Here is a 27,644-nt window from a genome sequence, read left to right on the forward strand (position 1 = left end):
GTTTGTGCGAGAGATATTCGGAATCTCAGCTGATACGCTCTCAGATTTAACTTTTGTTTATCCCTTGTCAATTGCAGGTCAAATTAACTCGCACGCTTGGTTGACTTTTCGGAGCTTGGCGAACACTTGCCCTTGGATTGCAGTGTGTTGATTTTTGCGTCAATACAATTTTGCAGTAGCTTTTGAGTCGGCATTCTCTACTAGTGGGAGAGTTATTAGCGACTATAGAAGCCAGTTGACAAGCAAGAATGTAGAAGCATTAATTTTCCTCCGGGACTAGTTGAGAGCAGTAACCTTATGTTAATTGTTTTTTGTAACATGCTTGTTCAAGATTGTAATTCTAAAATATATGTTGATCTCTTCATCTTATTTCAGGTCATACTAACTTCAAGATTGCAGAAGGTGATATTAGTCATGATGAGGGTCAGTTAGTATAAATGCTAATAGGTATTTTCTTCTTGAATACTCTTGTCATTTACTTTTTACAAAACTGTCTAAAACCTGGCTTGATCACAGTAAATGGATGAACATCTGTTATGCAGCAGAGTTGCTTATGTTGCCCTACTATGAACATGAGAGAAATCTTGTAGCTAGTTAACTTCTCTATTGCGGTGACCTCTAATCGCCTTCACTGCATAGCAAGTTAATCTACTGAAAATAGTATTCGTGTCATATCTGTAATTTTTGTATACTGAAAATCAGTTGGCTTTGTCAAACCTTGTTAATAATTTATTCTATTGATCTTGTTGTCTATATTCTCAACTCTGAATGACTATATCCAGATGTCAGCAGTAGTAACCAGTACACTTTGTCAAACCTTGGTAATAATTTATTCTATTGATCTTGTTGTCTATATTCTCAACTCTGAATGAATATATTCAGATGTCAGCAGTAGTAACCAGTACACTTTCTTCATTGGTGTAGTTAAGATTTCACATCACATTCTTATCTAAATTTTTGTTTTCATTTCGAGGTGCTTCCAGATTTGAAGGAGTCCGCTTGAAGGAAGAAATTTTGCAGCAGCTACTCTTTTATCTTTTTTAACTTTAAAGTCCTTTTATCTTTTTTAACTTTAAAGTCCTTGTGAAATACGGTGTTCCCTTGCTGAAAGAAGCTAATAATTAGATGTGGTTCATCTCAGATTGATGAATATGACTTTTTGAAAAAATTCCTAGTTTGGTTATCCAAATATTTTTGGGAGGATCTAATACTTCTTGTTTATTCTTAATGATGTAATCTAATCCTAATCTGATTGATGATAGAACGACACAGTTGTTCTAATTATTAATGCCCTTGTTTTGGCTTTTGTTTTCATTCAGTATTTTATATTGTTTTTCAGTAAATACAGATGATACTTATTGGTTGATTAAATGGACTAGTACTGGGCAAGCAAGCAAGCAAGCTAGCTGCCTGTCCGAGCAAGGGACCCAACTAGTAATGTTGCTGCGTGTTTCCTCGTCCCAGATGTTGATGCAAGAGGCAACACAGTAACACACGGGTTTATCCTGGTTCCGGCCGCGGGGTCGTACGTCCAGCAAAGGAGGTGTGCGAGGGCACTGTATTATCTTTCACCGGAGGTGCCTGTAGTAGGGGGTACATGCGAGGCGAGAGAGGGAGGGAAGCTCCCAAGTCTCTGCTAGAGAAAGAGCTAATTGAGGCGTGTGCCAATATCGGAGGCTCAGTGGTGCTGAGTGTTGCGTTCTATCGAATGGATCTAATCGCGACCCCCCTAAAGGAAGCCCGCCTCCTCCTTTTATAGACACAAGGAGGGACGGTGTACATGCACAGGGGATCGTGGAAGTCGTCGTCTTTTCCCCGAATCGCGGGGGTGCAGTGGTCGAGCACTGTGGGAAGTACACTGTGGGACATGGCGTCGGGCGTGGCAGTTGTCCTGGGCATCGTCCTCGGCCTTGCGGAGGTCGCGCCGGCGTCTTGACAGCCCCAGCAGGCGGCATGGTCGTCGCTGTAGGGCGTATCGTCTTCCAGGTGTGCGTGGCGGTGTTCCACGGGCCCTGCAGGCCAGGGTCTTGCATATATATGTGCGCCAGCAGTGGTGGGGCAAGTGGCGGTCCCGGGCTCCCCTGGATGGAGTGCTAGCGCGTGTGCTAAGAGGGTCCGGGGGTCACGTGGAGGTCCCGGACCCCCTCGAGGGGGGAGGTCCGGGCCTATGGCTGCGAGTGCTGAGCGTCCCTCCTTGGGGGACACGTGGCGACGCCGGAACCCTTCCCGAGCAGGGGACGGATCCGGGGCCGTTGGTGTGGTGTGGTGGAGTCAGGACAGCAGGAGTTGGCAGAATAGTAACGGGAGCTGTGCCGAGCATGTCTCGTACAGCGTCGCAGGTTCCAACAGTGTTGCCACAGCGTCCGGCATGGCGGAGCAGTGACCGGAGTTGGCGGACGGGACTCCGGTCATAGCTACTGGGGGGAATGGCGGGCTGATGCCGTCTGACCTGGGCGCTGTGGAGGAGTGGTTGACATTTAATGCCTCCGTACGACGGGCGGGTGAGTGGAAGGGCCGTTTGTCCTCTTCGCTGAGGGGTGGCCTCGAGCGAGACGGAGATGATTCGCTCCGCTCGAGGGTAGGTTCGCTACCCTCGAGCGAGGCGGAGATGCGGGGCGCGGTCGAGGGTCTCGATGGGAGCCCTCGAGCGAGACGGAGATCACCCCGCGGGTCTGAGGGGGATGCGGATGGGCCGTGTGCTGGGCTTCTTTGAGTCCTTTCCCTTCTTCCAGATTGGAAGGAGGGCGTAGGCCTTCGTGGGCTCAGTTGCCTAATTATGTGTTTGTGTTTTTAGGGTGATTTTAGTACCCCGATTAGGGTGCCCCTAATCGTGGTCGCCGACAGTAGCCCCCGAGGCTTTGGTCGAATCAGGGGATTCGGTCAAAGGGTATTTCGGCGATTTTATCCCTTGACGTGATCGATCGGTGCTGCGCTCCCGCTAGGTGCACCTGGGTGCCGGCCCGGCGGATGTGACAACTCGTCGGTCGGGGTAGTGCGTCTGTGGAGAGAATACTCCGAGGTGCGCGCCCCTTTTTGTTCTGTTCCAGGGACGAGACGCGTCAGCGTGCTGAGCGGGCCAGGGCCACGATGGCGCCATCTGCTCTGCAGCCGGTGCTTTTGTCGCGCTGTCCCGTGCTCAGGGTCTTGGCCCCGCTTTCCCTGGTCGCCTTGCGATGTGCCGTTCGAGGGCAGTCGGCTTTGCTTTGTTTTGTCCCGTCATGTCTCAGCACGATAACTGAGGGTATCTTTCGCTCGTGGGGAGCCGCGCCGTCACGGGCGGTCCAAGCCTTCGCCCTTCGACAGGCTTGAAGCTTGGCGCCCGACGCAACTATAAATAGGTATCATGGGACTCCCTTTCCACTTCAACTTCCCTGCTCTTACTTCTAGCATCGCTTAAGTCTCGTAATGTTTTCCTTTGCCTTTCACGACCGGCCCCCAGATGGGGTGGCCTGGCTTTTTTAGGCTTTGATGCTAGAAGAATGCTTGCGAGAGGCGGGAGAAAGCCGGAGAGGGCATGCGCACCATCCCTTAGCTTCAGTGGGATTAGCAGAAGAGCATTGGGCCCGTGGGGTCCTGCTTCTGCGATGTCCCGTAGTCTGAAGGGGGGTTGAGACGCCTGACCATGGCGTTGGTGCCAGTTTTGGTGGCCGTTCTTCGCATCGTCCCTCCTGGCGACAATGTCGCTCTCGGGGAGAGGGTGTGGAGGGTGATGTCCGCCAGCTTGACCCCCCGTAGGGTCTTCGGTGGATGAGATGCTAGAAGAAAGCTTGCGAGGAGGGCATTCCGCTAGACCCGTGCGGTCTGGGGGCTGCTCCATGCAATCCCGAGCAGCCTGGCCATCGCTCTGGCCAAGGACTCGATGCTCTTCATCAGTGCTCGCTCCTCCACAAGACAGGGAAAATTGCCACGTAGGTGGCAATGTGTTTGTACTTTTCGATGGCTTTAAGCCGGTAACCCTTTGTAATCTTTGTTCACAAAGATCAATGAAGTCTCCTTCTCCTTTGCGGAGAGGACGACCGAAAGTATATGGGTGGGCACCACCCTTGCCGGGGATTTTGGTCCTCGAATGTGTGAAGTTTCCTCTGTGGGGGCGCGTCAGCGCACTCGCGGGTGTAGCCCCCGAGGCCTTGGAGGAGTGTTGGCACTCGTCCAAGGGCTATAAACGTCGTCCTGCTTGGTTGCTTCACTGAGGTGGCCGTCCAGTGTCTTTTTCAGCCGGCATCGGCACTCCTTTCAGCCGGCCTCGGCGTTTTTCATGCTGGTACAACGACCCAGTGTCTGGCTGAACCATCTGGCAGGCGCGTGTCAAGAGTGGGGGTTTTGGTTAAACACATGGAATTTCGTAATCGACGGTCGTCGATCCATTCGACGGTGCGGCCTGAGCCGCGGTGTGCGAGGAGCCCCCGAGCCCCGGCCTATGTAAGGGCGTTCGAGGAACCCTCGACTTTTATTACGGCCCTCGTCGCCCTTCCACAGGGAGGAGGGGTGAAGCGCACCATGCTACCCATGCCCAGGCCGCGAGCTATGGCTGCTTCAGTGAGTTGTTATCGGGTAGTTCAAGTGGACGTCCGTGCCCCGTTCGATAAGGGTCGGCTCGTGGTCTGTGGACACGTCATATAAAGCGCTCGCAAAGGTTCGCTAGGTGGGGCTCAGACCCAATCGATAGGGTCCGAGGGCTCGATGCTCTCCCTCGATGGGATCCCCCTACTAGGCACCCTCGACTGGCCTTGAACACTGCGTAGGACGTCTCGAACTCCGTGTTCGAGGTTAGCTTGTACGGCACGTCCATGCAGTCCCTGACTCTGGCGATCTGGGGCGCCTGTCGAACCCTCGACGGGCCAGGCTAAGAACCCCTGATCAGTAAGGCCTCGGAATAAGGTTCCCTCGAGGGTGAAGAGCCCCCGAAAGGAATATTCCGTCACGGTTCGCAAGCGGCGCGGAGTCGCTGGTCGTGTGCGCGGATCTTCCGTTGGTCATGGGCCACGTGGCCCAGTTTGTGCGGTGCAGTACGGGCACGCCTTTTCAGGCGACTACCTCAGGTAGACGAAGCGGCGTGGGCGGCGGCTGATGGATGGAACAGCGCGACAGTCACGCCGCGCCCATCGGTTACCGTGCCGTAGTTATGGCCGAGTGCGCGCGTCGGAGACTCCGCGGTCACGGGGCCCATCCGTCAGCAACAGCGAAATCTACCACATTCAATGCAGGGGATTCGTGCCGTGGTGGCGAATCGTTGTGGTAAATAAAAACGAGAAAAAGGGGATTGTTTGGGCTCACCTGGCCATTTTGCCTTCATCTCCCTTGCCTTCTCCGCCTCCCCTGCATCCTGAGCCCACAGCCGAGAGCTAGAGGAGGAAGAAGGAGAGAGCGAGAGCGCACCTTAGGCACCACAGAGCTTGCCTTCCCACATCCCCCCGTGATTCGAAGCAATGTCGGACGTCCGGGAGCCGTTGCCGTGGGGGAAATCCACCGCCACGGAGGCGGTTCTGGAGCGGCTGGTCGCCGACCAGCTGCTACCGATGAACATCAGCTCGGAGCGGCCGGCGTGGATTCCCCCGCTGCCGGAGGAGACCGAGCCGAATCCCCCCGAGGGCTACGTCGTGAGCCTCGTGCATCTCCACGAGCGTGGATTCGGCATCCCCGTCAGTAGATTCATGCGGGCGTTGTGCGAGTACTACGGGGTGGAGCTGCACAACTTCGGCCCCAACTACAACTCACAGGCGGTGGTCTCTGTCGCTGTCTGCGAGGGATACCTGGGGATTGAAGTGCATTGGGATCTGTGGATCCACCTGTTCCGCGGTGAGCTCTTCGTCGAGAATGTGCGGGGCCAGCCGAAGAGGTTCGTGTGCGCCGGCGGGCTGAAGCTCCATTTGCGCCCAAGCCAGAAGAACCTGTACATCCCCAACAAGATGACGACGAACAACGCCGTGTGGACCCGATGGTGGTTCTACCTGCGTAACTTCGACAACAAGCTCCCGGCGTTCACGAACGGGGTGCTCCGGGAGAGACCAGCGAAGTGGGACTGGGGGGTATCACCCCCAGCACATCAAGCCAGGCTTGAGGTGCTCACCGAGGCGTTGGTGCACCTAGCGAGGAAGGGGTTGACGGCGGCTGCCGTCATCGCGAACTTTCACCGGCAGAGGGTGATTCCTCTCACGGAGAGGAGTCTGCCGATCTTCGGTCTCACCCCCGGGGTCCCGGCCTCCGGGTCGCGGACATCAATGGTGTTGCTCCCCTGAGGCATCGCTGCCTGGAGGGCGAGGAACACGGCGGCGGAGTTCCCCGACGATGCAAACAATCTCTGGGAGATCAAGATGCGCCCCGAGCCGGGGTACCTTTCAGTGGTGAGTCTCGATTTCGATCTGTTGCCGACTTGTGCTGTTCCTTTCCCCACTCCCTGACTCTGATTTGCTTGCATTTTGCAGGGGGTGAGCCGCAAGTGCCACCCCTCGAGGCCTCCGATCCCGGAGGAACGTGAAGTAAACCGCCTGCACGCAGAGGCGGTGAAGAAGAAGAAAGACGCAGAGAAGGAGGCTGCCAAAAGGAAGAGGAAGAGGAAAGCAAAGCATGACAAGGCGTGCAAAATCGCACGCGCGCAGGGGAAGCCACGACCCGCTATGCCCGAGTCCACGGATGAGGAGGAGGACACCTCGGATGCCGAGGTCAACCTCCCGGGTGATGACGAGGCGGCGACAGGCGCAGATTCTCCGCCGGTCTATCAAGAGGCTGGCGATGAGGACGAGCCAGTGACGCTGCGTGAGGCGGGGCCCACACCGGGGTTGTTGGTGGACCCGCCCCTCGCAGGGGCGGAGCGGAGGTCGCCCGCGCCAATAGCGGGATGAAGGTCGCCCACGCCGGCGGCGGGCGGAAGATTGTCTACGCCCGCGACAGAGCGGAGGTCACCCCTGCCGGCGACGGGTGAGGGGATCCCCGTGCCCGCGATGTCGACGGGAGGTGACGGGTCTGCGGCGAGCGCGGAGACGCCCGCGCAGACGGCCTCGAGGCTCCAGGCCGATCCGAGGACGACACCCTCGGATCAGTCGTCGAGGGGCGTCAGTGTGCCGCGGGCCCGAAGGAGTGGCACAGGCAAACGCAGTATGAGCGCCTGGTCCGGGTGAGTGGTTTTGATTTTATTCTTTGCGTTCATTTAATCGATCCCTCAATCCTGCTAACCTCAACCTTCCTTCCCCGATCTCCAGCTCCGGGGCCGTCGCCAAGGATGCAGCCCCGCTCGCGCCGGCCAAAGCCCTCAAGACCAGGGCGTGCGCCACGCCGCACACGGCGCCACAGCCCCCGCCCGTCGTAGATATTGTGGCGGAGGCCGCGAAGCTGCGGGAGGCGATGACTCGAGGGGCCCAAGCGGCCCAACAGGCTCGAGCGCCGGGGAATGGGGGCGATGGCGGCCAAAGCAGCGTTGAAGCTGCTGCTCAGGCTGACGCCGTGAGGGAGGCCGGCCGGGGCGGCGCAGATGACGCCACCCGGCCGGACGTCGAAGTTGAGGCCGGTCGGAGCGACGCGGATAGCACCGCCCCGCCGGTTGCAAAAGAAGGAGCTGGTGGGGATGCGCAGGAGCGCCCCGCCAGGCAAACGGAGATGGAGACCCTCATCCCCAAGCCCCCGAGGGCTGGGGTCGAGGGCGTTGTGGAGAAGGAGGAGTCGGCGCCGAGGGCGCCGGTGGCGGAGGAAACTCGCGTCTCGGTGCCTGCAGAGGCCCGGGACGAGGGTATCGTTGCGGCAACGACAGCGCAGGCGGCACCAGAAGGCGTGGTGCTGGTGGTGCAGCTGCCAGATAGTAGTGAGGAGTTCGGGGAATCGAGGGACATCGACCCCGCTACTGCGGCAAGCGCCGCTGACCGGATCGCCGAGTTTACGTCAGCCTGCGAGGAGGTGCTCGACACGGGGACATCCGAGGGGCCCCATCACGGGGCAATCATCCAGTCCGGAGTCCCGCCAGAGTTTCTCCGTGATGAACAGGAGGATGAGGGCATCTGGCAGGCGCAGATCGAGGCCGGTTCTCAGATTCTGAACCACCTCGATCGTGCCCTGGAGCTCCATAGGACGACGGATTACCAGATCAGTCAGGTAAGCGGCTCCCTCCAGAGAATCGTTCGTATTTGGCCCTTATTTTGTGTATTTTACCCACGCCTTTCCACTTGCAGCGGCTGAGGGACATCTCGCGCAAAAAGAGCGCCGAGATGACCTGACTGTACTCCCAGGTGCGCTGGCTTGGGCAGCACAATGCTGGCTTGGTGCTCCAGAATATCGACGCCAACACGAAGATGACAGATCTAGGGGCGCGTCAGCAGGCGCTAGAGGAGGAGCTGGCGCGGACCGCCGGCGAGCGTGACATCCAGAGGGCCGCAGCAGAGTAGAAGGCTCAGGAAGCCGAGGCGCAAACCGTCGAGCTGCAGCGCACTAGGACGGCTCGAGCAGAAGGAAGCCGAGCTCCAGCGCGAGAAGGCTACCATCGCCACGCTCACCGGGACCCTCGAGGAGAAGGGCAAAGCCCTCGAGGAAAAGAAGGTGGCCATCCGGAATGCGGAGGCCGCCCTCAAGGGAAGGAGAACTCCTTGTCTTCGCTCGAGGAGGCCGCCCGAGTCCAGCGGGAGGAGGTGCAGAAGAATATCGGAGGTGTGTGCTCGAAATTTCGCTGTTGTTGTATTCTAATTTTTCGCAGCTTATCTTGGTTCCTTTGATCAGAGCTGAGGCAGAGAGTGGCAGATGAGACTGCGGCGAAGGAGGCGGTCAACACCGCGCTCATGGCGGCACAGGCGGAGTACACTGACCTGGAGCGGACTGCTGTGAGCGTGTGCCAGGAGCTCGAGGGGGAGGGCGCCGTGTCTGGTAGCTCAGTGATCAGCCGCATGCGAGCGCTAGGTGGCCGGATCACCGAGCACGCCAAGAACACCTTCCGCCTCGGTGTCCTGCGTACCCTCGCTGTGGCCTCGACGCACTATATCATGGATCTCCAGAGGGTGTCGTCAGGGTATGTCGTTCCCAATGACGCCGATGCGGACGCCGCGTCGGCCATCATGGACGACGCCGACATAGCTGTCGAGGAGTTCGCCACATTCCTGGCCGGGAAGCTCGAAGCTGACATCCCCCCAATAGCCGAATTCGATGCTGCTGCAGACCCGCAAAGGGGGGGGGATGATAACCTGTAGGGAGACTGGCCCCGGAGCCCATGTAATGAATTAGTACTTGTCGTAATTGTACTTGTGAATTAAGAAATTTGTTATCGTAAATCGACAGTGTGGCCAATCAAGGCCTTGTGCATTCGAGCCCTCATTTTCTTTACTCTACTTCCGTGTTCTCGTATGCGACTTTGGTAAACTTCTGCGAGGAATTTCGCGTTCATAAGCGACTTAGGCGTGGGGTGGTGAGGGGGGTGCCGTATCCCGGAGGCGTAGGCGGCCCCACGACTCGGCCGACTCCATACCGTAGTTGCTTATGCCTTGCGCCTGTTTTTTCCAAGTGTACGAGAAACTTAGAGACGGAAATTTTTCGAAAAAAACATTGGCGATTTTTGGGGACGTTCGGGGGTTCCCCCTTAGTAGCCCCCGAGGGAGGCTTGGCTTTGCCGAGGGTAAAGCCAGGCGTACCTCAATGTTCATGCGCATCTGAGTCCCCGAGGGTCCGGAAGGTTCCCAAAAAATAAACAAGTGTAACACCCTAATTTAAATTTCAGCATTTATTAATAAATTCAATTGGCTTTATTTAATTTTCTAAGGTTTATTGTGTTAGTCTTGCATTTATTCTAGTTTTTGTTCCTTAAGTAATTAAAATTTATCATAGGTTTAAATTTTTGTGTTGCATTCATGCTGGTGCATAACTTTAATTGTTTGAGTGTGGTTGAATTCAAATTTGTATTTGAATTCAAACCTTGTTTGAGTTAGTAGGAGAAAAGTTTAGAAATAGAAAAGGCAAAACCCTTAACCCAGCCCAAACCCTTAACCCAGCCCAAACCCAGCCGTCCAGCCCAGCCCGCGGCCTCTTCTTTTCCCAGCTGGGCCCGCGTCCCCCTCGCTCCCCCTCACCCCGCACGGCCCACACCTCAGGCCCAGCTCGCGCCAGCCTGCTCCCGCAGCTCCCACTCCCGCGCCCTCAGCCCAGTGGAGCCAACCCCACAGCCCGCTCGCCACGCCCAGCGCACGCGCTCGCGCCAGCGCGGCCCAGCTCCGCACGCCACGCAGCCCGGCCTGCCCCGCGTCCCCGCCGCTGCTTCCGCTGACCAGCCGGGCCCGCTCTCCAGCTTCGTCCCCTTCGCAGAGCAACGAACCGCGCCTGTTTCGCCGGGATCCCCGCCGCGTAACGGCCGAGCACGCTCGCCCAAGATGCCCGGGACTCCTTTAATTGGCCCCGCAGCCCCTGCGCCTCCTCATCCCACCTCCGCCGCCGCCCGAGAACCCTAGCAGCGCCCGCTCGCGCCCGAATCAACCCGGAGCAGAGCTGCCGGTAAGCGGCCGCCGTCCGATTTGCTCACCGCCTTTAACCCTCGGGCCGCCCTGACCCTCAGACCTGCTTCACAGCAACGCCAAGGCTCGACCTGTGGAGCCTGGACGCCCAGAGGAGCCCTCCATCGGCCAGGCCCCGAACTCCGTCCGAGCGCCGCCCGCGACCCTCGCCGCCGTCGCCCCGCCGCTGCGACCTCGACCGCCCAGCGCCCTCGGTGAGCCCCCGGAGCCTCCCTTGTTGCTTTCGCTAGATAGCTTGGCCCGTAGACCGCTTTAGCGCCTAGGACGCCGCACGCCGGCGATGCGCTGCCGCGCCTTCCGCCCCTCGCCGTGGCGAGCCCCGCCCAAGCCCGGCCGAGCCATGCTTTCGCCTCCAGTGGCTTGCGCATGCCACGTGGATGCCAACCGACCCAAGCTCGGGTCGGATTGACCCCCGGAGCGCCGGATGGGCGAACTCCGGCGGCTCCGCGGCCGCGCGCCGCCGCGCTCCGTGAGCAGCGCCGCCGCCCCGCGCGCCCAAATCCCCCCAGCCGTCCGATCCGGGATCTGCGCTCCATATTAGATCAGCCCACCGCGTCGCTCTCAATCGTCGGATCGAGATCCAGCGGCCCACGTTTGCGCGTACCGGTTCGGCCTGTCGTTTTTGTTAAAGAGTCCCTGGACTCTTTGCTATTCAACCCGCGCCCCTGGCTAGTTCAAAACTATTTCCAGTTTAGTCCTGTTTTATTCACATAGGCCCCTGCACTTTCCGGTATTAGTACCCGCCGTCCAGAGCTGTCAGTTTTGCACGATAGCCCTTAGATCTAATTGTTAATTACGTTTAGGCCCTCGGTTTTAGCAGAAAAGCCCCTGGAACCCTGTTTTTATTACAAATAAGCCCCTGAACCTTGTTTTTTAGCCCAGAAAATGCGTTTTAGCTCCGTTTTTAGCGTTCTTTATGTCCACGCGATCGTTGTATCGTGTAGAACAGTCTTAGAGTAGTTTAGTGTGCTGTTTTTATGTATTGATGTACTGTTTCTTAGTTTTTGTTAATGTTTGTTTGTATGCTTATTGTTGTGCGTTGTTTTGGCCATGTGTTCGTGAGTAGACGTTGATCCATCTGAGGAGCCCCAGTACCAGTACCCGGAGCAGCCGTCTTCGGAGCAGTTTGAGCAGCAGCCAGAGCAGTACGAGGAAGGCAAGTATAACATGAACAACCCATCACTTTTAAATACATTTCCATACTGCATTTTTAATACTGTATGCCTATAAGGACTTTCCTAGCCACTTTATATCCTTTATATATACCTTTGGGGTTGCATTTTGGTTAGTTGTGCTAGGTTGCTGCGCTATAACACATTTTGGTCCTTTTTAATTAAATTGATTAATGGTTTACTTGAATTTAATTCTGAGAGTGGCACTCTGTGTGGCTTGAGTGACTCACGTCTCGTTAAAATTGGCTTTTGTTAGAAACATGGTTTAGGGGGCCATCACGGTGCTTAGTGCTTGGTTGGCCACTCTCCATAAGGACCGGTTCATAGAGCGACAACCTGGGACAACAGCGCTACCACAAGGCTAGAATGGGATAGACTTGGCGTAATAATTAGATCTTTTTGGTTTGGAGTAACTTACCTGCGGGGCAAGAGTAGTAAGCTTCAATGGTCCCTGCTCCTCCGGCTGGTCTGTGCTTGGTTTGCGTACCTGTGCTTGTACCCCCGTGAGGTGGGCCCCATCGTCGCCGACCTAACTCTCGCGGTTACGCCTTACCAACGAGATTCTTTTTAAAGGCCTCGTAGTGAGTCGCTGGCCATCTCACCTAAGGAAGTGTGATGAACAACTGGCGTAGCTCACGACTTGTGGGTAAAGATGTGCAACCTCTGCAGAGTGTAAAACTGGTATACTAGCCGTGCTCATGGTTATGAGCGGCCCAGATCCTCCTTTTGATTAGTGGAGTTATCTCCTTCCGACGAGGGAGGTGCTTCTCGGGGTTACCTTGGTGGCTTGGTTTTGGTTTGGTTCTCAGTAGTTTCTTAATTAATTCTGATTAATTACTATGTAACTGGGTTAATGGTAATTCATCAACTCGTAGTAATTAGCTTTAATAAAATTTTGCCAACACTTAAAAGCTAATGCAGTTGAGTCAGCCAGCCTAGAGCCTCATAGTTTGTGTTATACTTGTTGAGTACAAGTTGTGTACTCACTCTTGCCTCTTCTCTACTTTTTCCTCTTGGCTACGCTACTGCTGCTCAGTTCCTGCCGACACGAGGGAGTTCGTCCAGCGCTACCAGGACTACGAGGACTTCTAGGTGTTCGTCTCCCAGTCGACGTCCCTGTGGCGCCCTGCTTCAGCTTCGGAGAGCTTTATCGTATTTTGTACTTCGCTTCCGCTGTATCAGACATTTTGTCATTAATGTAATAAATAACATTCGTATTCGCTTTATTATATCTTTTTACGTGATATGTGCTTGATATACTGTTCATTCTGTTGTATATACGTGTGACTTGATCCTGGCACGTATATGATTGTTCGGTTTATGTTCTTTTATAAACCGGGTGTTACAGAGGCCGGGCCCGCTTACATCTGACTGCTTTCTAGGACATAGAAAGTCCTCACAGACCAACACCAGTCTTTTCTGCACACTTTGTCCTCACTCGTGCGCACCCGAGAAGAACTTCCCGGTCGGTCACCCATCTCAAAATTTCTCCGGGTCAAGCACGCTTAACCTCGGAGTTCTTTGGAGACCGGCTTCCGGAAAAGAAGTTGCAACTTGTTGGTATGAGTATCCTATTAATCATATTAAGCCCTGGGCCGGGGTATCACATGCTCACCCCCTTAAGAGACCGACGTCCTCGTCGGTCAATCCCAAGCCAGGAACGTCCTCTCTTGGCCACGTCCCGTACGTCCAGTGCCAGCAGCCCATGTGCCACGTCCGTGCGTCCAGTGCCAACGGTCCCTGTGCCACGTCCATGCGTCCAGTGCCAACGGCGCATCCCAGATGCCCACGCACTGACCCGCCACGCGCCCGTGCACATGCCGGTGGCATCTGCGCCCCCACGCGTCCGTGCTCATGCCTCCGCACTTACGCCCGTACGTGCCCGTGAAACCGCGAGAGTCGGCTCTGATACCATTCTGTAACGTCCCGCCTCCCCGAGGCCGGGCCCGCTTACATCTGACTGCTTTCTAGGACATAGACTGTCCTCACAGACCAACACCAGTCTTTTCTGCACACTTTGTCCTCACTCGTGCGCACCCGGGAAGAACTTCCCGGTCGGTCACCCATCTCAAAATTTCTCCGGGTCAAGCACGCTTAACCTCGGAGTTCTTTGGAGACCGGCTTCCGAAAAAGAAGTTGCAACTTGTTGGTATGAGTATCCTATTAATCATATTAAGCCCTGGGCCGGGGTATCACAACAAGTAAAGCATACTCCTTTATTGTTTCGGGAAATCGAAAATGCGAGTACAAACGATGTACAAATAGCTCGGAACTCTAAGGATAGAAGCGACGTAGCTGCTGTATGTTCCAAGCATTGGTGAAGACTTCGCCATTTTCGTTCGCCAGCTTGTACGTGCCGGGCTTGAGCACCTCGGCGATGATGTTTGGGCCTTCCCACGGTGGTGAGAGCTTGTGGCGGCCCCTGCTGTCCTGTCGAAGCCTCAGCACCAAGTCCCCTTTTTTGAGGTCTCGGCGCCAAACTCTCTGCGCTTGATATCTTCGCAAAGACTGCTGGTAGCGCGCAGAATGTAGAAGCGCCACGTCTCGAGCCTCGTCCACTTGATCCAGCGAGTCTTCACGATCTCGCTGGTTCTGCTGCTCTTGATAGGCCTTGAGCCTTGTTGACCCGTACTCCAGGTCCGTGGGGAGTATGGCCTCCGCGCCATAGACGAGGAAGAACGGGGTAAAGCCCGTAGCTCTGCCTGGTTTCGTCCTCAGGCTCCAAATAACCGAGGGTAGCTCTGTGAGCCACCTCCGGCCAAACTTGTTCAGCTTGTTGAAGATCCTTGGTTTCAGTCCTTGGAGGATCATGCCATTAGCACGCTCCACTTGCCCGTTCATCTGTGGGTACGCCACAGCGGACTAGTCCACACATATGTGGAAGCTGTCGCAGAACGCCAAGAACTTCTTGCTTGTGAACTGGGTGCCGTTGTCGGTGATGATTGAGTTCGGGACCCCGAACCTGAAGACAATATCAGTAAAGAACAGAACGGCTTGCTCGGATTTAATCTTGCCGATGGGTCGAGCCTCGATCCACTTGAAGAATTTATCGATTGCTACCAACAAGTGGGTGAAGCCCCCGGGCGCCTTCTGCAGCGGGCCGACGAGGTCCATCCCCCACATGGCAAATGGCCATGTGATGGGGATGGTTTGCAGAGCGTGGGCCGAGAGGTGCCTTTTTAGAGCATAGAACTGACAGCCTCGCAGGTCCGCACGACGTCGGTGGTGTCGGCGACCGCGGTGGGCCAGTAAAAGCCTTGTCGAAACGCGTTACCCACGAGGGTTCGCGGTGCGGCGTGATGACCGCAGGTGCCAGCGTGGATGTCATGGATCAGCTCCTTGCCCTTGGGGATGGGGATGCATCGCTGCAAGACGCCCGAGGGCCTGAGCGCGGTCCGAGGGTAGGGTCCCTCGAATCATCTAGTCGAGGTATTGGGTGCGCTAATCTTGCGAAGTAGGGGCCTCGTCGATCTCCATTGCTTCGGCCTCGTCCGTGGAGGAGGTCTCGAAGTCAATGTCCATGGGCTCGGCCTCGTCCGCCGGGGTTTCCCGCCGGAGGGCCCGGCGTTCGAGGGGCCTGGCTCCACCAGATCCTTGAATTCGACGGAGGGCTTGGTGATGTCGCGAGCGAAGATGTTCGGGGGGACGGTGGTCCTCCCTGACGCTATCTTGGCTAGTTCATCGGCATCCTCGTTGTACTTGCACGGGACATGATTGAGTTCTAGGCCGTCGAACTTGTCTTTGAGGCGGCGCACTGCTTTGCAGTATGCCTCCATCTTCGGGTCGTGGCAGCTAGACTCCTTCATCACTTGGTCGATGACGAGTTGAGAGTCACCGCGTACGTCGAGGCGTTTGACGCCAAGCTCGATGGCGATGTGGAGGCCACTGAGGAGGGCCTCGTACTCCACCATATTGTTAGACGTAGGGAAGTGCAAGCGTATTACATATCACATGTGATTTCCAAGGGGTGAGATGAAGAGGAGGCCAGCACCGGCGCCGGTTTTCATCACCGACCCATCGAAGTACAGGTCCAGCATTCAGCCTGGATTTGAGGTGGGGGTAGCTGAGTGTCCGTCCACTCAGCCACAAAGTCAGCCAAGACTTGGGACTTGATCGCTTTGCGGGGGGCGTAGGTGAGAGTTTCTCCTATTAGCTCCACGGACCATTTGGCAATTCTTTCCTCGGCTTCCCTGTTGCGGACTATCTCTCCCAGAGGGAAAGACGAGACCACGGTGATGGGATGGGCCTTGAAGTAGTGGCGCAGCTTGCGCCGAGCCAAAACCACTGCGTATAGCAGCTTCTGAATCTGCGGATAGCGTGTCTTGGTTTCTAACAACACCTCGCTAATGTAGTACACCGGCCGTTGGATAGGCAGAGCATGACCCTCCTCTTGTCTTTCGACAACGACCACCGCGCTGACCACTTGGGTCGTTGCGGCTACGTACAGATAGAGGGGCTCGCCATCCACGGGTGGCGTGAGAATGGGCGCGTGAGTGAGTGATGCCTTCAGCTTGTCGAGGGCTTCTTGGGCTTCGTGGGTCCACGTGAAGCGCTCGGTTTTCCTCAGGAGTCGATACAGGGGTAAGCATTTCTCGCCGAGACGCGAGATGAATCGGCCGAGGGACGCTAGGCATCCCATGACCCTCTGTACCCCCTTTAGGTCTCGGATCGGTCCCATCCGAGTGATGGCCGAGACTTTCTCAGGGTTGGGTTCGATGCCCCGCTGGGATACAATGAAGCCCAAGAGCATGCCTCGAGGGACTCCGAACACGCACTTCTCGGGGTTGAGTTTTACCCCCTTTGGCCCTTAGGCAATCGAATGTGATCCTGAGATCGGCAACCAGGTCGTCCGCTTTCCTGGATTTTACAACGATGCCGTCAACATATGCCTCTACGTTCCGCCCGAGATAGTCCCCGAAAACATGGAGCATACACCGCTGATATGTAGCTCCGGCGTTTTTGAGGCCAAAGGGCATCGTGACGTAGCAGTACATGCCGAAAGGTGTGATAAAAGAAGTCGCAAGCTGGTCGGACTCTTTCATCTTAATTTGGTGGTAACCGGAGTAAGCATCAAGAAAGGATAAAAGTTCACATCCCGCAGTTGAATCTACGATTTGATCAATGCGTGGCAAAGGAAAGGGAACCTTCGGACATACTTTATTTAAACTAGTGTAGTCTACGCACATCCGCCAACTCCCATTCTTTTTCTTCACTAATACAGGATTAGCTAGCCAGTCGGGATGGAATACTTCCTTGATGAATCCGGCCGCCAGAAGTTTCTACAGCTCCTCGCCGATCGCCCGGCGCTTGAGCTCGTCGAAGCGTCGCAGGCGCTGCTTCACCGGCTTGGAGTTGGGTCAGATATCAAGGGAGTGCTCGGCGACCTCCCTCGGTATGCCTGGCATGTCCGAGGGGCTCCACGCAAAGATGTCTGCGTTGGCGCGGAGAAAGTCGACGAGCACCACTTCCTATTTGCTGTCGAGGGTGGCGCTGACCTGCAACGCCTTGTCGTCGGAGCGATTCGGGTCGAGGGGCACCTTCTTGATACCCTCGATGGGTTCGAAGCTGTCTGCGTGTTGGTGCGTTGAGTCCAAGGCCTCACTTGCCATTTTGTCGAGGGTGGCTGCGAGGGCCTCATCCTCCGCTTGAGCCTCCGCGTGCTCAACGCACTCGACATCGCACTCGTAGGCGTGCTCGAACGAGGAGCCGACGGTGATGACACCCTTCGGACCCGACATCTTCAGCTTGAGGTAGGTGTAGTTGGGGATGGCCATGAACTTGGCGTAATAGGGATGACCAAGAATGGCGTGATAGGATCCCCGAAACCCCACCACCTCAAAGGTGAGCACTTCCTTGCGGAAGTTGGCTGCCGTGCCGAAGCAGACGGGTAGATCGATCTGGCCGAGGGGTTGGACTCGCTTCCCCGGCGTAATGCCATGAAATGGCGACTTGCTGGGGCGAAGCTTGTTCAATCCAATCCCCATGAGCTCCTAGGTGTGGCCGTACATGATGTTGAGGCTGCTGCCTCCATCCATGAGCACCTTGGAGAAGCGGGTGTTGCCGATGATGGGGTCGACAACAAGCGGGTACCATCCCGGGTGTGGGACGTAGTCGGGGTGGTCCTCGCGGCTAGAGAAAATGGTGTCCTTCGACCAGTTGAGGTAGGATGGCGTGGCCTTGGTGACGGAGAAGACTTCCCGGCACTCACGCTTGCGCTGCCGAGAGGTCATGTTCGTCGTTGGTCCTCCAAAGATGAAGAAGGCGTTCTCTACCGGGGGGAACTCGTCATCTCCACCTTTGTCGCCAATATCCTTCTTCTTATCCTCATCGCGATGCGCGACACAGTTGTAGTACTTCATGAGCATCTCGTACTGCTCGAGGGTGTGGTTGATCGAGCCTTTGTGGTAAGGGCACGACTTCTTGAGCATGTCATCGAATAGGCCGCCTGCACCTCGAGGGGGACCTCGAGGTCCTTTGCGGTCCGAGGCGGCGACGAAGGCCTCGTCGGAGTCTTCCGCCTGCCCCGGTCCACGCTGGATTGGTGGGACCTGCTTCTTCCCTTCCCTCCCCCGCTTTTGTTTCTTGGCGGGGGCGTTGATCTTGGGGTTGCCGCCCTCTGCGGGCGCATTTTCCTTGCGCTTGTTCGTCTTGTCGTCGAAAATGGCACCAACTGCCTCCTCGCCGGCGGCGTAGTTGGTAGCAGCGTCGAACAACTCGTTGGTGTTGGCGGGACGGCTTCGCGCAAGCTCGTGCACCAGGTTCCTGCACGTCGTGCCCTCGAGGAAGGCGTTGATGACCTCAACGTGGGTGACGCTGGGGAGCTCGGTGCATTGCTTGGAGAAGCGCCGCACGTAGTTGCGCAGGGACTCATTGGGCTTCGGTCGACACCCTTTGAGGTCCCAAGAGTTCCCAGGGCGTACGTACGTGCCTTGGAAGTTCCCCACGAAGATCTGGACTAAGTCAGCCCAGTTGTGGATCTGGTCCGCGGGCAAGTGCTCGAGCCACGTTCGTGTGGCGTCAACAATGTGAAGGGGAAGGTTGCAGATGATGACCGCGTCTTCCGTCGCACCGCCCAGCTGGCATGCTAGGCGGTAGTCGTTGAGCCAGACTGCAGGATTGGTCTCGCCCGAGTACTTGACGAGGGTGGTGGGCTGTCGAAAGCGCGGGGGAAAAGGAGCGGTACGAATCTCCCAGCTGAAGACACGGGTGCCCGGAGGCTCCGGTGACTCGCCCCTGTCGTGCTCGGGGTCGAAGCGTCCATCCCGTCGAGGGGTGTACTTCTTGCCGTTGATGATGTAGCGGGCGTCGCCGTCGCCGGCAAGCCCACGCGTGTCGTGGAGTCGCTCCCTTGCGGGAGCCTTTCCGATGCGGTGGTGCACCGAGGGTGCCTTCGCATCATTCGCTACGGCTGCCTTTCCTTTCCCTCCTGGTGCAGTGTGCACCGAAACCTCGTGGTCCTAGCGTGCAGTCCCACCAGGCTGCTTCGGGACTATCGAGCGCATGCGAGACTCAGAGCTCTCGGCCTACTGCACAACAACTTACTCGATGAGCGCCTGTGCCTCGCGGCACAGGTTGCGGCCCTAAGTCGTCGACGGCTCGGGCATCGCTTGGAGTAGGTAGGCCGCTGCCACGAGTTTTTCGCCGGCCGTTTTCAGTTCCAGAGGTTTGTCGACGTTGTCATCGGCTAGGATCCGCTCCCGGGCAATGCGTGCCGCCGTCTGGGCATGTGCGCCACGCGCGGTGCGCTGTTGCTCGAGTGCGGTGCGCAGCTCCTGAGTCTGCCGATGCTGCTCATCGAGCTTGGCTTGAAGCTCCTTGAGCTGCGCCAGCTGTGCCTGCCGCGCTGCCGAGCTTGACGAAGAGGAAGGGGCCGCAGCTGGCACCACCGGTTGGTTTGCCTGTGCGTCTGCCCCGCCGTTCCCGTCATCACCCGGAGCGTTTTCCTCTTGCCCGTCCGCGAGCTGGACCATGAAGCACTCCCGGGCGGGATCGTAATCCCCTTCGCTGGAGTCCTCGGAGCAGGTGAGGCAGTAAGCCACCGCGAGCTGGAACGAGAGGAAAGCGTCGGGGTTGCGGACCCCGGAGTAGTCCTCGGCCTCCTCGGCTGTGAAGTTGTTCATGAAAAAGTTGATGTCGTCGGCGATCGAGCTCGCCGTCTCGGGGTAGGAGTCGATAGGAGACGATGAGATGAGGTTGCGGATCGACACAAGGTGATGACCCGACAGATCCTCATACTCGGCGAAGTTGGTGCTGGACGAAGAAGCGAAGGAGGCAGCGTTGCGCATCCCGATGGGGAAGTGCGACGCCGCAGTCGCGCCCCCCTGGGAGGCACTAGGGCTGCAGTCGATGATGGTGCCGGCGTAGCTGACGCCGAGGCACGTGATGACGACGCAGTGGCCCCGTCGGCCGCGACGCTGAGCTGCGACATGGCAACCTCAACTCACGTGGGGGAGCTGAGGCGTGCCGCCCGGCGCCGCTCCACGCGCGCTTGTCGCGAGTGCTGGCCCGAGCACCTGTTGCGCCGGGCTGGTGAAGTCGGAACGTCAGGGTTGCGTCTGGGCGAGAGGAGCTTCATGAGATAACCGTTGCCAGTTGCTCTAAACTCAAGACTCCCGAACCAGATCACGTATCTTGCTGGGAACGGATCCGAGACGCCCATGGGGAATGGGTTGGATCTGCTCGCCATCCCTGGAGATCAAATGGGAACAAAAGATAAAAATGTCATGCAGCGGCCCCTACCTGGCGCACCAACTGTCGGTGTCCTGACCCGGCGGTCCGGACCCAACTAGTAATGTTGCTGCGTGTTTCCTCATCCCAGATGTTGATGCAAGAGGCAACACAGTAACGCACGAGTTTATCCTAGTTCCGGCTGCGCGGTCGTACGTCCAGCAAAAGGGGTGTGCGAGGGCACTGTATTATCTTGCATCGGAGGTGCCTGTAGTAGGGGGTACAGGCGAGGCGAGAGAGGGAGGGAAGCTCCCAAGTCTCTGCTAGAGAAAGAGCTGATTGAGGTGTGTGCCAATATCGGAGGCTCAGTGGTGCTGAGTGTTGCGTGCTATCGAATGGATCTGATCGCGACCCCCCTAAAGGAAGCCCGCCTCCTCCTTTTATAGACACAAGGAGGGACGGTGTACATGCACAGGGGATCGTGGAAGTCATCGTCTTTTCCCCGAATCGCGGGGGGTGCAGTGGTCGAGCACTGTGGGGCATGGCGTCGGGCGTGGCAGTTGTCCTGGGCATCGTCCTCGGCCTTGCGGAGATTGCACCGGCATCCTGACAGCCCCAGCAGGCGGCGTGGTCGTCGCTGTAGGGCGTACCATCTTCTAGGTGTGGCGTGGCGGCATTCCACGGGCCCTGCAGGCCAGGGTCTTGCATATATATATATATATATATATATATATATATATATATATATATATATATATATATATATATATATATATATATATATATATATATATATATATATATATATATATATATATATATATATATATATATATATATATACGCCAACAGTGGTGGGGCATGTGGCGGTCCCGGGCCCCCCTGGATGGAGTGCTAGCGCGTGCGCTAAGGGGGTCCGGGGGTCACGTGGAGGTCCCGGACCCCCTCGAGGGGGGGAGGTCCGGGCCTCCGGCTGTGAGTGCTGAGCTTCCCTCCTTGGGGGACACGTGGCGACGCCGGAACCCTTCCTGAGCAGGGGACGGGTCCGGGGCCGTTGGTGTGGTGAGGTGGAGTCCGGACAGCAGGAGTTGGCAGAATAGTAACAGGATCTGTGCCGAGCATGTCTCGTACCGCGTCGCAGGTTCCCACAGTGTTGCCACAGCGTTCGGCATGGCGGAGCAGTGACCGGAGTTGGCAGACGGGACTCCGGTCACAGCTACTGTGGGGAATGGCAGGCTGACGCCGCTTGACCTGGGCGCTGTGGAGGAGTGGTTGGCATTTAATGCCTCTGTACGACGGGCGGGTGAGCGGAAGGGCCGTTTGTCCTCTTCACTGAGGGGTGGCCTTGAGCGAGACGGAGATGATTCGCCCCGCTCGAGGGTAGGTTCGCTACCCTCGAGCGAGGCGGAGACGATTCGCCTCCCCGAGGGTAGGCTCGCTACCCTCGAGCGAGGCGGAGACGCGAGGCGCGGTCGAGGGTCTCGATGGGAGCCCTCGAGCGAGACGGAGATCACCCCGCGGGTCCGAGGGGGGTGCGGATGGGCCGCGTGCTGGGCTTTTTTGAGTCCTTTCCCTTCTTCCAGATTGGAAGAAGGCCGTAGGCCTTCGTGGGCTCAGTTGCCTAATTATGTGTTTGCGTTTTTACGGTGATTTTAGTACCCCGATTAGGGTGCCCCTAATCGTGGTCCCCGACATGCGGGATTAGAGTTTGTGGCCGCAAAGCCCACAAATTGATTGTTGCCCGCGTCCTGAACCTTGTGGGTAGCCTCAAACCCGCAAAAAAAGTTTGCGACGAGCTGTGAGGGTTTGTGGCCGGCCACAACCCGACCCGCCTGCAGTTTGAGTTCTAATGGCCCGCATAAGATCTGAAATGGTCTCACTAGTTGTCATCACACAACCAGACTAGTGGCTGAATGTGTTCTTAAATTCTGAACACCTCGCAGGCATATCCATCACAGATAACACAACAATAGCAGAAGTGAGAGATGGCCTGCCACACAAATCCCCGAAGCCCAAACACAACGGTCAATGATATCTTATGCAGCTAGCGAACATATGCATCACAAATTCTAAGCTTGGAGATGGTGTCCGGTGTACATACCCTCCTCTTCCTAGGTTTAGGTAGTCTAGGGTTAAGTTTGGCCATGTTTCCGGAGCGGCGTGGCTCTGTCGACCTGGGCTGCTGCGGCTACTGCAAGCAACAACGGCGTGGATGCGGCCTTTTGTGCGAGTGGTGGATTCCCCGTCCTTGTGAGTGGCGGCAGCTTGTCGGTTTGTTGGTCTGTACCCATGGTGTGGTCGCATGGCTTCTTTTGTGCCTCGGCGGCGGCAAATGCTTGCTGTTCGGCGAGATATCTGTACTCCGAGGCGGCTCTGGCGATTGCAACGGCGACGGAACAGGTGCTGCAGGTCGGAGGTTAGTGGTTACCACTATCCTAAGAAATCGGGTCGGTGGTTTGCTTTCCCACCTTTCTGGTGGTTTGCATCCCCTTTTGGATGTTCTTCTCGTCGGCGTGTTGGAGTTGATGCGGCGTGGCGTTAGACCCCTGCTTCACCGGTGAAGCGATGGCCGTCGGCCATCTTTCTTGGTCTGTACGTTCAGCGACTTATTGGCATGTTGGTCTTTCCGGCATGCTTCTCTTGGGGCCACTTCAAACTTTGTTGCTGCTTCGTGGGATGGTGGTCGGCTGCAGGACGTCTCCTCTGGCCGCCGACGAGCAGAACGACCGGGATCTTCTTACAAGGACGTGTGTGTGTTTTTTCTTTCATCAAAGGGTGCCTTTGTAAGATGTACGATGCAAACTTCTTGAAATGAAATATAGACCCGGTTCTCTCTCAAAAAAATTCTAAGCTTGGACAAAAGTTGACCAAATGTATATATATTGCAACCAAATAGCATACTCCAGTATAAAGGGAACAATATTACAGATTTCTTTGTGGAAAATATGCAGCAACTCAGGTGTTTCCAATATAGCACTTGACTCTGTTATTGACCATGTGTATGCTATAGTTAGCGTGGCAAACTGATTGAGGATACAAATTCTTTCTCTAGACTGTAGCCGCGAGAGGTCTCTTCAGAAGGCAAAGGGGTAGTAGCATTTACAAGATGAAGCTGTGCATCAGAGTTTCTATCTTGTGGGCACAAAGAATGCTCAATCTCACCATTATTTCTTGGTAAATGATGTATTTTCCTGAGCCTCTTAGTTCTTATGAACTGCAATCTCATCTCAACTTCTTTCATAGTTGGTCTCTCTGCTCCTTTGGTCTTCAGGCATGCTTGTGCGAGTGAAGCAATATCATCAATTTCTCCTTTCTCTGCTTCTTCCACAATTTGTGGATCTATTATTTCCATAAGAGCGCCTTCCTGAAGTCCTTCAACGAACTAATGGGACAAGCTTTGTTTCATACCAGAATCATTGATGAAAATTGGCTTCTTTCTTGTTAGAAGCTCCACAAGTGTCACCCCAAAACTATACACATCACTCTTCTCAGTTAGTTGGCTTGTGTAGTAATATTCTGGATCTAAGTAGCCAAATGTTCCTTGGACAATGGTCACCACATGAGTCTCGTCAAGGGAAATAGATCTTGAAGCACCAAAGTCAGAAACCTTTGTGGTGAAGGTGGCATCTAAGAGTATGTTGGAAGATTTCACATCTCTATGATAAATTGGTATTGCAGCAGCTGAATGCAAATAAGCAAGTGCCCCTGATGCCTCTATAGCTACCCTAATGCGATCATCCCATGACAATAAGCATTTAGCATTGACATTGTCACGAAGGAGGTCATATAGCGTGCCATTGGATATGAACTCATATACGAGCAAGGGCACCTCTGTTTCCAAGCAGCAACCAAAAAGTTTCACCACATTGCGGTGGATTATTTGAGACAAAATAGCAACCTCATTGATAAATTGGTCTATCTCACTCTGCTCCACAAGTTTGGATCTTTTAATTGCTACCACATTTTGATCTGATAAAATTCCTTTATAAACTGTACCATGTCCTCCACGACCAAGCACACAGGTAGCATCGAAGTTGTTGGTCGCTTTCTCTAGTTCCTCTAAGGAGAATATCTTTGTTTTGTTTGTGGCGCTTTCATCTGAGATTAGTTGCTCCAACAAGAGGCCTTGATTTTTCCTGAAGTATGCTCTTCGAATTCTCTTCTGTTTGTGTTGCTCCCACTTGCGAGCGAGTATAGTTGCACTTCCACACAGTGCAAAAATTATGGTGCCAAAGCCAATACCAATTCCAATTCCAATACCTACACATAGAACATTGCATCAAGTATCCAATGCCATTAATTTTCTACAGCTAGATCATTTTGCATTTGGATATCTGAAACATAGATATGTAGGGTATAAAGTCACCTAAAACAAGATTGTGCCTCTAAGTTGGTCTGAAACATTTTCTCATATTTGTTGGCTCAAACACTTCACCATGGGGACAACTCGTGCAACTGTATCCTCCTGGGGTATTATGACATACCCCTTTGCAATCATTTGGCTCTAAGCACTCGTCAATGTCTGCAAATTAAATAAACGTGAATGAAGAGAACCATCGTCAGGTATTGAAATCACGGCAATGGGGCTCTGCAAATAGTACTAGTTAGTTAGAGATACATTCCTATGTTAATTGCTCAACGAATACTTCTTATCTAGAATTTTCTTGTTTCTCTAGCATTTGGTAAGGAGCTAAACAACGGATAAGGCAGACATATATCAGTACGAGAAAGCTAGAAAAGGCAGGTAAGGTATTCATGGTGAAAGACCGAAGGTTCTGAATTAAAAAAAATACAATAGCAAAAATAGACTACAGTTAATGGCAGAGAGAGACCTGTACAGCCATCTTGTACGTATGGATTCCCAGCAAAGCCGCTCAAGCACTTGCAACGGTACCCTAGATATAGTGTACCATGGGTGACTTTAACACATTGGCTGTGGGCGCTGATACATGCATAAGTTGTGGTCCTATGCGAGGCTGTTCTGCATGTTAAGTTGGCAACAGCCCACCTCATCCTGATGTCGAATTCTTGGGAGAACTCGATAAGATTTCTCATGGCTTCTCTTGGGATCCTGTAATCAAAGTCACCATTGGTGGTATGAACTACTACCACCTCGTCGTCATTGCTGCTTGAATCATTCAGCATGCTGGTTACACCCAGGTATCCATCATCTACTAACAATGTGGTCACCTGATACTTTGTGCCATCTCCTCGGTCAAGAACAAGGAACTTATCCGACACGCAACTAAGTTAAAATTTCTGGTGTGCAAAGCAACCTTCTTCTAATCCAAAAGGGAAAGGGATGGACATGTTTCCACATGACCTCTTACAATTTCCTTTAGGATGGGGGTTGTAACATGCTCCAGAAAAGAGTGATACGGGAAAATTATGAATGCATCAGAAAGAAGTACAACAATTAGATGGTGTCACTGATAATTAAGGTATGTTCATACTTATAGTGAAATAAAGAGGGGGGAAAGTTTTTTTTTGCTAAATTCAATACAGACGTAGTGTTTTTATGAATTGAAGGATTAAGGTATTCAGAATGCAACATTATCGTTTCCTTACTTGCAACTGCAATTTTGCAAAATCGTAGTTGTGCCACTGACAATTAATAAGAAGAGTGCAATTATTTTAGTTTTTTCAGATGGATCATTGGTGTCATGGAATGACATCTATGCCCCCATTTATCGAGCGCATGGAATTAACTACACTTCCTAAAAAATCATAGATAGAAGCTAATTTGAATATTCAAATCAAATCTGACAACTTAATTAGACAATAGGTTGTCCAATTCTTAGCATTTTCTCCTTTATATAATTTTTTCCAAATGCCAGAATTACACTTTTCTGGGGGGGAGTGTATAGTATAATTGCTAACTAAAGTATATCACAATGGAATAAACATATATTACGAAGTACGTATCTTTATGAGTATTCTATTAGAATTTTTAACAAACGAGAGAGTGAAAAGCAAGCAATTTTGATTATTAGCTATATGCGCCCTAGTTTCTTATAAATTGACAATATTTATATCCCTTAAAAACTATCAGAGCATGGGTTGATGCACGAGTAAATAAATATATAAAGACCAACGACCTTTAAAAGTTCTAATCCTTGTAATATAATAATCTAATAGGATGTCAACGACCTCCCACCGGCGCGGCCTCGGCCACCTGCTCGCCTCCCTGCCAGCCACACTGCGCGCCCTCGGCGGCCGGCTTGTCTTCCCACGCGGGCACCCGTGCTCTCCCACCGCCCTCCTCTGCTCCTTCCCCCTCTCCAGGCGCGCAGACGAGGTCGCGACTGTTGGCACGCGGGCCTCGCGCCACGCTGGCCGATGGCGGACATCCTGGAAGCCCGCTATTCCTATCGGAAGCGAGCTCGTCCGCTTGGGTTGCGGACACTTTCTAGGACGCTGCTGCAGGCGATTTTTCGCTATACGGCTCCTACCGGATCCTTTATAGGATACCAGTGCGTATAGCCTTAGTATGGCGGGAACATATCAGATGCAAACCAACCTCTTCGTGCAAACTATGGAAACTTCAATCTGGGCCATCGGATCAGCTCCAAAATGAGATCTTTTTACTATACAGAGGGAGTATGTTTTCATAGGGGTGTGAGTGTGCGTGCGTTGTGAATGTCTGAGTTGTTCCGTGTAATCTAAAAAAAACTTACACGGTGACAGGTAATCTCAAAAAAAAAAAAACTTACACGGTGATAGGCAAGGTGGCAATCTAGCATTCGGGAGTAGCAGCAAATAGTAGCAGAGGCTCCTGTAGGCTTTGAAATCTTCAAGCGATATATAGATTTTCATATAAACGCTCAATTCTGAATGGCCATGGTTTCTGGTCATTGGTCAACAACGCTTGTTTTCATCTCATGAATGGGCACTTGCTGGCTGCTGCGTTACATCCTCGATAGCTTAGTTTTGTAAGCACTAGCGGACAGTGCTGGTGCGATCAAGCTACGCCTAGACTCCGGTGGATAGATGCGAAGAAAGATATTGCATTGCATATGGGTTCTAATGGCTGTTCGGTTCAATCTAGATGCTCTTATATCAAACCAATTCCAGTTTCTGTGGACGAGTGCACGGCACGTGTGCAGTGTACTCTTATCTAGAATAAAAAGGACACACGTGTGTGGACAAATCGCAGCGTGCAAACTCCTTTTAAGCGGGGATCGCCCGCCACGGTCTGCACACGGCACTGCAACTGCACACCACATTCGCTGAGCGAGGTAGGCGCCACCTAGCAGACATACCTGGGTTCGCTAGCAGCAAGGCTGCTGCCTGCTGGCCGCGATCGATTCCACGCCCGACCATCAGGTCTGTC

General features: G+C 54.3%; 1 pseudogene; it reads right to left on the minus strand.

The window, feature by feature from the left end:
• Nucleotides 1-23,163: 23,163 nt before the first annotated feature.
• On the minus strand, nt 23,164-25,922 carry LOC120708073 (annotated as a pseudogene).
• Nucleotides 25,923-27,644: the final 1,722 nt, after the last annotated feature.

The sequence above is a fragment of the Panicum virgatum genome, chromosome 1K, assembly GCF_016808335.1.
Source record: "Panicum virgatum strain AP13 chromosome 1K, P.virgatum_v5, whole genome shotgun sequence".
NCBI lineage: Eukaryota > Viridiplantae > Streptophyta > Magnoliopsida > Poales > Poaceae > Panicum > Panicum virgatum.